Below are 14,301 nucleotides of genomic sequence, written 5' to 3'. Positions count from 1 at the left end.
AATTGTAGTCTCAAAACAGCTGGAGGGCCGAGTTTGCCTATGCCTGATTCTAAGCAGTAGGTGATTATTACCATATTGGCCCGAATATAAGCCGCACCTGCAAATAAGCCGGTGGCTCAGAGGTTTGTGAGCCGCGGTCAGGACGGGCGCCATTGTCCCATATCCCCAACGGCCCTTGTGTTGTAAGGTTACACATATAAGCTGCACTTTAACTTTTCACAGTAGGAATGGATAGGGGAGTACAGCTTATTTTCAGGCCAATACGGTATGTAAAATCATGAGATTCAAAGAATTTCATGAAATTGTGGCAATCACACAGGGTCCCCGGACGTTTCACCATCTATTGATCCCTGTGCCACCACTTTATTTCTCGCTGCCACCACCCAGGCCCTACCTGGTACAATACTGAGCCCAGTCAGAGTTAAATTGGAACATAAACTTCTGTTTATTTATTGCAGTTTAACAAGCGTGTGGTTTCATAAACGGTATCAGTCAGTTACAATCATGGGATGCCTATCCAGACCTATATCTTCTGCTACCTGCTCTCACTAACTAAACCACCTCTCAGATATTTACTTGTCTTCCTAGCCCCTAACTGTACCTGACTTAGCTTATTTCGCTACACGAACTCAACCTACCCACAGACTCTATCCCAATTCACTCCCACTCCAACCAACCACCCAACTCCCAATGAACTTTCCCCTTACGCCCCTCCCAGAGCTGGTTTTATAGTCCCTCTGACTCCACCCCCTGGGTTCTGATTGGGTAACCTGTTTAACTATTTCACCTTCAGCACACTCCTATGTTACCATCACAGGTGTACTTTCTTTTCCCCATGACTCTACCTTGCATTTCTGCCCACCATCCAGAATGAGAAATGGAGAAGGCAGCTGTTTCCTCTCATTACCTACACCACCCCTGGCATAAAGTTCTGCAGGTGTGTCAGGGGAACAAAGGGCTTTGGATCTGGTGGATCGTGTCCCTAACACATCCAGTCCTCCCCTCCCCTGCCTCAGAACATCTACACCAACAGTCCTCTCCAGAAAGGTAAGTGTCATCCCACAAGCAGAGCTCCCTCTCTGGCATAAGAGCAGCAGCACTTGCACTACTTCCTGAAGTGCTTCCGCTGGCTGCCTGGGTTGGGGAGGCTCATAGCTTGAAGCCAAGAAAATCCCCAACACCTCTTCCCCACAATGATAGTCTATTGGCAACAGTTATATTGTAGTATAAGGGTGCCCTACATGCAGATTCACAACAACCAAAGCCTGTCGGTTACTGGCAGCCTAGTTGATGGGAAATAACATTACAGTGCACCCGAAAGACTGAAAAGAACTCTAATTTTACTCATCTTTTTGAATGGTATGATTCACAGTCCTGGAAAAGGTCCTTGAGATCATTAAGTCCATCTTCTGCCCTAAAACAGCATCCTGCACACACGACTCCTATATTAAGCATGATTGCTCTCATCATGCCATCTCACAACATGGATTTTCTCCTAGTTTTATTAACACTAGAGATGATTAAACGCATGTTAGGTCAGATTCATACTGTAAGTGAAGTCCTAAATGTTAAGTACTAAAAAGTGACAGAATCATTCAATCCTTTTCTGTGGATTTGTCTGATTGCGTCCTGCGAACAAAACTATAAATAGTTCACACATTCCTTTTATGTGCTTTTAACAGTAAGGCCAGAAACAGAGCTGCCTCTATTAGTCTTTTCTTATCCCAGTCCTAAAATGTAGCTATCTAATTCCTCCTCTATTCCCAAATTTCAAAAGCAAGTTATGAGAGTGTGTGTGTGTGTGTTAGTTTCTGGAGTACTTTAGAGTCTGCCAATTTTTTTTTAAAAAGGGGCTAATAATGGATTTGTTGCTGACAAACTTGTATGTCAGGGCAGAGCTTGAAAAGTTCATTTTTAAAAGGAACTTGTTCAAGTTCAGTGCATTCAAAGAAGAACTAGTTCCAGTTCATTTTTGTCCATTTACAAAACAAACAAGTTTGTTCAGTTCAAGTTCAACCTTTTGGCAAAAGATTTTCAGCGTCCCAAATACAACAAGGAGTATAAAATATACTTAAGACAAAGAAAACACCAAAACACACAGGGAAAGGTGAGTTTATTTTTCTTCACAATTGCTATATTTTAGCTTCAAGGCCCAAATACAAGTCAAAAGCATAACAAACACTCATAAGAGAATGAAGTTGAAGATGAATTAGAAATCGTTCTGCCCCCAAGTGATATTAATTCAAGTTCCATTCACCTGGCAATTGTGGAACCTACTTTCAGGGGTAGTTTTGAAGTTTTTCAATGGATCCAGTGAACCTTGTTAAACTGAACTCAGTCATTCCATGCGCTGGTCAGGGGTGGGGAACCTGTAGCCCTCCAGATGTTGGCCTAACAGCTCCTATAATTCTTGACCATTGACCATGCTGGTTGAGGCTGATAGGAGCTGGAGTTCAACAACATCTGGAGGGCCACAGGTTCCCCATCCCTGATATATATGTCAAGATGTGCACCAACACAAATCATAAAATACGACAAACGTTTTAATTGGTTCAGAAGAATGTAATTAATTCACAAAATACATGCAGTACACTTATCAGCAAGAATGTAGTCAGTTCTTTAATTACCGTATATTTTCGCTCCATAAGGCGCACCTGACCATAAGACGCACCTAGTTTTTAGAGAGGGAATTCAAGAAAACAAATATTCTTTAAAGGGAGCGCTGAGCAGAGCCTGTATGCATCCCAGGCTCTGCTCAGCGCTCCCTTTCACGAGCCGCGTGGAGTGTGTGTGTGGCTCTTGGGGGCTTTTCCCACCTGCCTCCCCCCTGCATTCGCTCCATAAGACGCACACACATTTCCCCTTACTTTTTAGGAGGGAAAAAGTGAGTCTTATGGAGCGAAAAATACGGTATACTTTGTTCAACAAGAAGGGAGTCCTATAACAGATCCAGTTTCATAATAAATCATCAATTTTTGGTGAGCTTACAAACCTCTGTTCTCTGTACTTACCCTATTTTTGCTATCATGGTACACCTTTGGTCTGGTGGCCTTTGGACTGATCCATCATGGTAGTTCTTAGGCAGGCCGAGAAATTTGATTCATGGGAGATGTGGCTATCAATGCCTACTGGTTGTGATGACTATATTCTACTTCTAGTTACTGCATAATAAAATGGGAGAGGATTTGTGGTCTTTATAATTTTTGCTTGTTGGGCATCTGGTTGGCCACTATAGAAAACACAATGCTGGGTTGAATAGCCCTCTAATTTTCATCTTCTATTCCATTCTATTTTCATCTTCTATTTCTACTTCATTGAATTCTGGGCATTATCATTTTCTGGCACCTCAGCACTTTGTCTAAACTGGAATATCTATGATACCGTGGCCTAGTCTGTGGCTTTTGGAGTTTACGTGAAGCATGTTTTTAAAAAGGTTAAGGAGGTCACTTGCCTTTTACCTGAACTCCTACAAAAACGAGCAAGAGTTGCAGAATGACTCCTTGGATTCTCCCCCTTTGAGGGGGAGAAGGTGTGTTGTTCAGCAGCCAATTGTGAACAAAAAAATCCTAGTTTAGGCCGATAATAATGGGGAGTGATCACAAAGAGGCTGGATTGTAGGCAGCTAGAGACATGAACTCTGTATTTCTCTGGCTCTCAAACAGCTGGTTTATAGGAATATTAATCATATTTTGCTGTGTGTTTTCAGTGTGGGCTTTTACATTAAAGCAAACCACATGACACATTGCATAAGGGGATATTTAGAAAAATGTCATTCTTGATCTGGCAATCTATGCAAGAGCATATGTGGTTAAAAAAAAATAATAACACAGCAGGAGGTGTCTTCAGGCACATCTGGAGTAATATTGATGGTGAGACTTTGCATCAGTTTTTGTGCATTGCATTATCAATATGTAATGCGAGAAAGGTTATGGAGTCCAAATCCTAATAAAACGCTCCTCAACCATGTGAAAGATCATTGCTGTGTGATTTGTAAACTCTTGTAACCTTTAGCCATTAAATGATTAAGTGGATTGTCCCTAGTAGCCCTCAAGAGTTTGCAGATAAGAAGCATTCTCAGAGCATTTCTATGAAACCTAGATCAGAATTAGAAGGAGTCATTCCAGGAAACTGGTATTTATTTATTTTTAAGTCATAAACACTTCCAGTACATTTGGCAGACATATTTAAAGAAGGAAATTCACGTCCCATTTGACACTGAGAGTGAATGTTATTTCCCTGTTAACTGGATGGTGTGCCTGATTATTGACATGTCCATCAGCCGAGCTCTTCACACGTGAAGGAAACCCAAAAGCTACATGCCACTTTTCCAGCACTTGATGGCCAAGAGATCTAGGCTGCACTTCACATAAAGCAGGTATACTCTACCCATGTCAAGTATGGTTGGTTGGGAACATTTTACAGCTCTGAGGGCCACACCGCCTCATGGGGGAACTTCCAACAGACTCACGGCAGATGTGTCTCCAGTCGTATGATAGAGTACATTTCAGGTTCACAAAAGCCAGTGGTTTCTACATGCCTCTGTCATGGACTGGTTGGACGCAGAGGAATGGTGGGAGCAACCAGTTGGGGAACACCTAATGGAAGAAAGCTCTGAGCCCAGGTATTGGTGGTGGGATGAATGGTCAGAGGGAGAAGCCTGGGAGGAGGAGGTGTCAGAAGCTGAGGAGGTAACAGGATTTAGTGAGTAGGGAGAGTCTGTGGCAGATGTCCATAAGCAGGAGGGGAGGGAGGCCAAGAGGCAGAGATGAATCAGGCTGGTGAAGAAGCCAGGATATCTCCCCTCCTACTGCGACATTCTCCCCTCCTGCCTGGTCTCCCAAGACCTGAAGAGGGAGGAGCCGAGACAAGTGCATCAGCACAGTCTCCAATTGCTTGGGAAGGATCCAGAAGAGGAGGCAGGTAGCCGTGGGAAGGCGGGGGCCTTTAGTCTCCACAACTGCCTCATAGGGGGAAGACTTACCAAGAAAAGATGTTGGCTCCTTGGGCCTGCACTCCTGAGCAGAGCTTGTTTCTTCTAATAAAGAGTTAACTTCATTTACTCAGTGTGATTTATTGCAGGCCCACTCCTGACTCCCACACATTCATCTGACCCCCATCCAGGCAACCAACAGGCTTCTTCAGAGTTCAAGGATGCAAGCCAGTCAGGCAAAAGCACTCAAGGAGGGTATGGAGAAGCACCACTGAGGGGTGTGGCTTAAGGAGAGGCCTGGAGGCCAGGTAGGAAGGCTTCAAACGCCACATTTGCCCCCAGACTGGAGGTTCCTCATTCCTGGTGTGTGCACTGTGAGGGCTAACCTTGTTCTAAGCCCCATATCCCAAGGTGTACACATAATGAAGATTCTTGCAGAAGTCTAGTTTTCTTTGGGTTATTGAAAGACCACAGTCTTCCTCTGATAACCAGACTTCCCACTGCGGACTCACAGTAACATGGCAGTATGGTCTATCTACCTAAGCTGCTTGCTGCTTATCACTCAGGTTTCCTACTATAAAGCCTTCGCCACAATTGTGTACCAAAGCTTTGAAGAAATTTGGGTCTTGGTTTTGAGCAGTGCTTTTTTCTAGAAAAATAGGTGCTGGTACTCACCATATAGTTATTACAGTAAGTGCCACACATTTTAGCAACTAAAAAAAGAGGGGCCAGTACTGTGTATTGTTGAGTACCCTCTGGAGAGAGAGAAAACTAGTTTTGAGACTTAAAAACCTGTTGCTGAAATTGGAGAAGGGAAAGTGGCTGTGGGTTCTCCCAGGGGGGAAGAGAAGAGGATTTGGTGAGAAGAGATATTTCAGTGGTTTGGGGATGATTAACTTTTGATCTCTGCTCTCTTATAAAAGGGAAACCCTTCTCCCATGAATGTACTGTTTTCATGAACCAAGTCGCTTAATTTTGACCAGTGAACAGATGCTGTTCTTGAAGCAGTAATGGTATCGTTGCATAATTTGGGTGCAAATAACCATTGTACATCAACAGATTCTTCCTCTGTTGCATGGTTGGTTTATAGCTAGCTTATGCAATCAGCAGAAGGCAGTAGTAATACCTGCCCTAGACTATATAATTTATGACTGCAGGTTTTTTATTTATTTATTGACAACTATTTCATTAAAAACAACAAAAATACATTAAACCATACTGTAAAAACAAGTTAAAAACTGACGTCAATTAACCATTGTGGAAAGATGTGTTCTTAATTGCCTGCATTAAAAAAACACACGCATATTCAGCCGGCATTGAAAAAGTCAAAACGGAAGGCACCTGCTGGATCTGTTAGCAGAGTATTCTACAGGACTGAGCCAGTGACACTAAAGGCTCAATTCCTTGTTGTCCTCAGTCAGTAGAGCATGTGACTCTTAATGTCAAGGTTGTGGGTTTGAGCCCCACAATGGGAGCTATAGCACCACAGTACCAATACAGCCCAGTTTAGGGTGCTTCCTGGAGTATCTCCCAGGAGTTTCCGGGTTTGGGTGGGGAGTTCAGGTGGCCCTGGACTCAAGAATCTGTTGTGACAATCCATGCAAAGTTGGGTGTCTGGGTACAGAGATGAGGAATAACGAAACTCAGACAAACCTAGCAAATGAATGACCTTTTATCTACAGTGGAAAAATTAACATCCTCAGTCAAGGACCACAGAACTTGAGTAACGGGGTAGTCAGACCTCTGTCGTCTAATACCTTGTCGGCTTAAGCTTCTGCTTCAGCCACTGACTTGCAAGCTGCATTTCATATTTTATTTCACCTCCTGTTGGCGCCCATTTCCAGGAGACAATACGTTGGTTTCATTTATCGGTCGTTTCATGATGCTTGCTTTTCCCTGAGTCTAGAAACCGAGAGCATCAGTTCAGTCCTAGATGGGCAAACTCCCATGCCCTAAGACTGTGAGAAGAAATCATCTCCTGCAGCCTTTCATATAAGCCTATGAAATTGGGTGTAGAGAACATCTCAGCTAGACTTGTGAGGGGAGTCAACCTCTGTTACATGCTCACCTAAAATGTCACATTTTGAAATGTCACCCCTTTCCCTTTCGTGGCATCCTAATGACCAGGTAGTACAACTCTCTGGGTGAAAGGCCAGGACTATCCACATAGTGGCTGCCTACACAGACAATTCAGACCACAGGCAGAGAGCAAGTTTTTGTAGGAGATTCCTGTGCAGCAGATGACTAAAGCAAGAGAGCCAAGCCATACTCTGGAGCAAGAAGAAAAGAAAAATAGGCACTGAGAAAAAGTATTTCATTCATTTCACTTGTGATTTGTGTACCACCTTTCTATATTGCTTTACCCAACGCTGTTTACAGCAACAAAATACACAACGAAGGACCCACACAAAAAATGTAACTTTAGAATGAATGACATATCCAACAAAGTAATAATCAATAATCTATTAGTATATAATAGTACACAATGAAATTAACTCTCAAAACATCAGCAAGTAAGAATTAAACTCACCCTTAACACTTACAATCAATATCTACTAAACTATGATCAATAAAAATAACCGCAAGTCACAATGCATAAAATACCACAACACACACAAAACCATGTAAATGGATCAAATTGAGAAAGAAAGAGACACAACTTGGGGGAAAAAAATTAAGCCCTGAAATGGGTTCATGTTTTTTGATTCTTTTGAAGGACTGAATTTTCAAAAGATGAGAGTTGGGCTAAGATCTAGGAAGATTTGTGCCCACACAACAATGAAGCTCCCTGGGTTAGCTGGGGCCACTCGCTGTCTCTCAGCCTATTCTACCTCACAGGTTTGCTGGAAGAATAAAAGGGGGGAAATCAGGTGTGTGGGATATAAATGAAATAAATAAAACAACAGTGAGTCTTAGCCAAATTCATGGAGGATAAAGCTATCAGTGGCCACTGGGATGGACCTGGGATACTGCAGTGGGTGGAGCAAGAGACCCTTCATTGCAGGGTTGTGGGTTTGAACCCCACGTTGGGCAAAAGATTCATGAATTGCAGGGAGTTGGACTAGTTGTCCCTCGTAACCCCTTCCAACTTTAGAATTCTGTGATTTTTAGCTCTATGATAATCTTGCTGACTATATGCTTGCCCAAGAAACAGAGGCAGCATGCCAGAGGATGCCAGTTGCTGGCCAACAGCAGGAGAGTGCTTTTGGCCTTGTGTCCTCCTTGCAGGCTTCCCAAGATGACTGGATTGTGGACTAGGCAAGCTTTACGCCGGCTCCCTCGGCCAGTAAAGCGAGATGAGTGCCGCAACTCCAGAGTCAGCCACGACTGGACTTAATGGTCAGTTACCTTTACCTTTAAGCTCCATTGAACTGAATAGGAGTAAGAGAATATGAGTAACAGAGAAAAAGACAGTGTGGAGGGTAGCTAATAAAGAACGTGACATCTCTGGTCCTCACTTTCTTTATAACAGCATGAATAATACTAATTATTAGAGATAAGATGCTATCAGACTTTCATATCAGTTTATGTCGCATTAGACATGTATAGGTTCTCTGGAAGTGACGTAATTCATTTGCTCAGTTATTACAGAGAATCCTGGAGGCGTCACTGTCAAAGCACTGAGTTCAATAGTTTAAGTACATCTGGTGAGCAAAAATAAAATCGTTCACCTTCTGCTAAGATAATAATAATTATTCCAGCCATCTGACTGGGTTGCCCCAGCCCCTCTGGGCGGCTCCCAACAGAATCTTAAAAACACCAAACATTAAAAACTTCCTGAAAAGCGATGTCTTCAAGTAGTAGTAGTAGTAGTAGTAGTAGTAGTAGTAGTAATATATTTATACCCCACCCATCTGGATGTGTTTCCCCAGCCACTCTGGGTGGCTTCCAGCAAAATATTAAAAATACAATAAAACATCAAACATTCAAAACTTCCCTAAATTGGGTTGCCTTCAGATGTCTTCTAAAACTCAGATAGTTGTTTATTTCCTGGAAATCTGATGGGAGGGCGTTCCACAGGGCGGCTGCAACTACCGAAATGGAGAGGCATTTCTAATATTCTCAAAATTCAAAATGGCGTCCGAAAGGCTAAGTAGTTGGGAGTACTTGTAAACAATGTAGTAACTTGGCTTCTACACCTTGTACACAGGGGTGGCTATTCTTCCTGACAGATGCTTCTTCTCCAATGCATGCTTCCTTTGCCTGTGGATTGGGACCAATACCAATAAATAAACACTTAAAGGGGGCCTCACAAGTTATTTTGATGCACGGGGTGGGGTAATTTCTCAACAGGGCCATTCTGTACATGAAGAGGTCTGAGGCAGCTGCCTCAGGAGCAGAGGCAAAGTGTGGAGGGCCAGGGAGGCATGACCCCGGGTGCAAATTTCTGAGAGAGTGTAACTAGGCACTCCCAGGACAGGCTCCCTCACTGAAGCTGGAGCTGCAGGGAGGCAAGCTGCATTTGGCCCAGCCCTTTGGGACTTTGGCAGCAGTGGCACCTCCTTCACCTCATGGCCACTGAGAGGAAGTGAGTGGGAGGGCAGCAGCAGCACCCACCGAGGATGGAGGAAGGAAGTGGAAGGTGGAAAAACACTGCCGGAGCTATGTGCATTGCCTAAAGCACCTTGCTGGAAGGACAGGAAGGCGAGGCAACACAGCGGCACACCTGGCTTCGCATTTCTCTGTCTTATCTCTGCTTCCAGGTCAGGGCTAGTTTTCAAGGAGAGACTCCCTTGATTAGATGTGGGCTGGTGAAAGGACTGACCACTGCCCAGTCCACCAGAGGGGAGCAACACTTGCTCCGTCCCGGAAGCCAGCAACCCATGCTACACCACTGCCGAGGAAACAGAATCCAAGGGAAGTAGTGGTGGTTGCTTCTGGGTTCCCCATGAGCCCTGTGAGATGTCTTAGAGGCCTCTCACGTCCTTCCCAAGGCCCCGGTAAGTGAGGCGTTCTACCTCACTCACTGGGGTCTCAGGAAGCTCGTGCGAGGCCTCTGGGCATGTCCGCAAGACGTCGTGGTGCTCTTGCAAGATCTTGCCAGAAGCCACTGGCCAACCCCCTCAGGCAGAGAGACAGGACAAGGCCACTCCTGTCACTCAAATGTCACTCTCTTCGTTTTTTTTTTTCATTTTCATTTCGTCTTGATGCCTTAATCTGGATGCTTGGGTATCGGTGGAAGTTTCATTTGCAGAGGGAAGAAAAAGACTTGATTGCAACAGAAACATTATATCTGAGAGACAGCAAAAGCTATCCAAGGGGAAAGGTGACACGAAATGAAAATGAACTGACAAGTGGGTTTTCCTTGACTGTAAACCCCCCATTTCTGCTTTAAAAGACAAACTATCTATGGAGGTTTTGATATGAAAAGAAGAAATCCACCTCAACATTATTAAAATGTGTCCGGCACCTTAATTGTATGTAGGCTTTCCTCATGTGCTGAAGAATCACTTCTATTATCAATTGCTTTGAATGCTGTATTTTATTATTGCTGTAATCCTGCTTGGGACTGTTTGGTAAGGGTGAAGTGTGGAATGAGCAAGTTACACCAGAGTATCTTCAGCTGAGCTGGGTTTGAGCCAGGAATCCTAAACTGCTCAAGCCAGCAGATCTTGCCATAGGAATGACCCCTTAGTCTCTCTTTTATATATATATATGCAGTGCTTTTTCCCAGGGCGTACTCAAGGGTACATAGTACCGGCACATCTTTTTGTTGTTGTTAAAAAGTGTGACATTTACCGTAACAACTTCATGGTGAGTACTGGCACCTATTTTTTTTTTAGGAAAAAAACTAAAACTGTTTTGTGGTTGGTGTTTTTAAGAAAATGATTAGGTCATTGGACCTATCAGGAATCTCTCTCTGGTGTTATGTTTGTTTGTTTGTCTGGAGTATCTTCTTTGTCTCTCCCCTTGGGGAAAACCCTCTGTGGATACCCATGTTTGTGGGCGGGGAATCAGGGATATGATCTTTCAGCCTTCCTTTTGTCGAAACTTGTGAAAGCCAAACCAGTAAGACTTTCTTTCTATGTGTTAAAAGACCATATGTTATTCTTTGGATTGGGTGAACTGCCTTCGTTGCGACCTCAAAGGAAGATCAAGGCAACTATTCCATTTGCTCTGCAAATTAATTAGCAGCTCTGTAAAGGTAAAGGGACCCCTGACCATTAGGTCCAGTCGTGACCGACTCTGGGGTTGCGGCACTCATCTCGCTTTATTGGCCGAGGGAACCAGCGTACAGCTTCTGGGTCATGTGGCCAGCATGACTAAGCCACTTCTGGCGAACCAGAGCAGTGCATGGAAACGCCATTTACCTTCCCGCTGGAGTGGTACCTATTTATCTACTTGCACTTTGACGTGCTTTTGAACTGCTAGGTTAGCAGCAGCAGAGACCGAGCAACGGGAACTCACCCCGTCGCGGGGATTCGAACCGCGACCTTCTGGTTGGCAAGCCCAAGATGCTCTGGTTTAGACCACAGTGCCACCCGCATCCCTAGCAGCTCTGTAGGAACTGCTAAAAAATTATTTTGCACCACCACCACCCCCGGTAGAACTGGATCCTATCATCATAATTTCACCTCTGTTCCCACACTTGTATAATCTGTGTTACAGTTAGACATACTGCATACTGTGATTTTTAGGTTTCTTTCAAATCCACAGGACTTTCAGTGGGTGAGGGGAATTGTGACCCATGATCAAGTTCTCAACAAAGCATAAAAAGGAGAAACATAAACTGATGTGAGGAGGAGGAGGAGGAATTTAAACCTGGTTCCTGAGAGTTTACACTGGAAATGGGAAAACACTTAAGGAATAATGCCTTCCACATGGCGATAGCCACTATAATTAAGTTATTTTAAGTTCTCATCTTTGCCTTCTAAAACAAAGTGACAAGCTGTTGATGGCAAGTTATAGATAAACATCAGTTTCGTTACAGAAGTGGGTTTTTTTTAATTTTTTTAAAATGCTGCTGTTATCCTCACTGTTCTTATTGGTTTGGCTTTTTCCTTTATGTTCTGCATAAGGAACACATGCATTTTATAAATGAACAAGCTATGCAGCTTGAGAGTGAAGCCTTTTGCTTTTAACACAGCTCTCAGAGAAATCAATGAGATGGAGGAAAATTGAGCCGATTGGTTTCTCATTCAAAAAGGAAGTTGATATTTACCGTAGCTACAGGCCGCCGTCAATCTAACTAGTAATCTGTGGGTGGTGGTTTTCTTTTCCTGAAAGCTGTTTTATGAGGTGTTTCCCCACCTCCATGCCAGTGACAAATGCTGATGTAAACAGCATAGATCTGCCAATTTGAAAGGCCACTGAATCCTCTGTTCTTTCCATAAATCTGTCGAAACATAGGGGCTCATAACCTAAAGCCCCTGCAGGAGCTACAACATACCAGTCAAAGTTAAAAACTTCAAGTTCCATATATTTCAATGGGAGAATTAAATACCTACTTAATACTCTCCCACTGAAATCAAACTTTGGCTGGACAGTGTCTGAGGTTTTCAGCAATAGATCCATCACAGATTAATTGGACACATCCTAGAATTGGACACAGTATTCCAGGTATGGTCTGATCAAGGGAAAGAACATATTCTTTCTTGGGTCATACCACACCTGGAATACTGTGTCCAATTCTGGGCACCACAATTTAGGAAGGATGTTGACAAGAGGAGTATGTAGAGGAGGGCAACTAAGGTGATCAGGGGTCCGGAAACCAAGCCTTATGAGGAACAGTTGAAGGAGATGTTTAGGAAAAGAGGACACCGAGAGGAGATATGATAGCCATCTTCAGATATCTCAAAGGTTGTCACATGGAAGAGGGAGCAAGATTTTCTCCTGCTCTTGAGGGTAGGGCTCAAACCAATGGCTTCAAGTTACAAGAAAGGAGATTCTGAATAAACACCAGGAAGAGCTTTCTGGCAGTAAGAGTTGTTCGACAGCGGAATGGTCTCCCTTGGGAGGTTGTGGACTCTCCTTCCTTGGAGGTTTCTCAGCGGAGGTCAGCTGGCCACCTGTCATGGATGCTTTAGCTGAGATTCCTGCATGGCAGGGGGTTGGACTAGATGGCCCTTGGGGTCCCTTCCAACTCTACAATTCTGTTTTATGCATGTTTTCTCAGAAGTAAGCCCCTATTATCTTTAATGGAGCTTATCCCCAGGTACATAGGTTTGAAGACTTACAGTGCAATCCCATACGTTTACGACAAAGCCCTATTGAATTAGATGAGGTGGAGTCCAAGAGAAGTGTATATGATTGCTATGTGGTGGGAGTGTGTGTATATTAAACAATTTTGGAGTGACATTCAAGATGCTTAAAATATCATGTAAAAAACAATAATAGAGGTGTACCTCTTAGGAATTATATCTACTGACATTTCTGCCGCTAGGTAAAAAGTTTTCTTATATGCAACCGTTGTGGCCATAATGATTATAGCAAAAAAATGGAAGGGAGAAAAAAACTCCCTCAATAAGAGAATGGCAAATAAGATTTTGTGAATATATAGAATCAGCAAGACTTACAGCAGTGGTAATAGGCCAATCAGACCAAAAACTGATAGAGGAGTGGACCTGCGTGAAGGAATACATCAAAAAATATTGTTCTGGTATTAATATATCAATATATCAATATGCAATGAATGAAACTTATAGAGTAAAAAAATTAATAATATTGATAACACAGTCAAAATAAGAAAAGAAACAAAGGAAGGCACATATAGGTGGAGGGAAGTCAAAATTTATGTCTGTATGTTTAGTTTGTATGTTTGTTTTCTCTTTTGTAATCTAAGTTGAGAGGTGTACGTATCTATGTATAATAAGTGTGTTTAGTGTTCTGGTTTGTGTTTGTAAGTATTGCATTTATCAATAAAAGTAAAAAGAAGTAAAAGAGAGAAGTAAAAAAGAAGAAGAAGAGAGAGATAAGTGTATATGATTGCATAAAACAATGGAATTTGCCACCGCAATATATAGTAATGACTACCAACCTGGATGGCTTTAAAATGGGTTTAGACAAATTCATGGAGGGTAAGGCTAGGCTACTAGCTGTGATGGTTCTGTAACTAGCTCTGGTAGCCAAGGCAATATGCCCCTGAACCTCAGCTGCAAGTGGGAAGAATGCTGCTTCATTCATACCCTTCATTCATGTCTTAGCTGGTCTCTGGGAGAATTGGATGCTAGATTAGATGGTCTTTCTGTCTTATCTAGCAGGAATCTACTTACATTCTTATGAGCTGCTAGAAGACTTGAGATAAGATTTCAATAGCAGGAAGAAAGTAGACCTCAAGAGGATATAAAGCAGAATTTGAACAGAAACAGGAAGTTCTTCAGAAGCCCCGCCCCCTTCAGTCATTGATGTGTTTGAAAGCAACACTGGGAAAG

Source organism: Podarcis gaigeae (genome assembly GCF_964106915.1).
Source record: "Podarcis gaigeae genome assembly, chromosome: 7".
Taxonomy (NCBI): domain Eukaryota; kingdom Metazoa; phylum Chordata; class Lepidosauria; order Squamata; family Lacertidae; genus Podarcis; species Podarcis gaigeae.
This window is presented reverse-complemented; position numbering follows the sequence as displayed.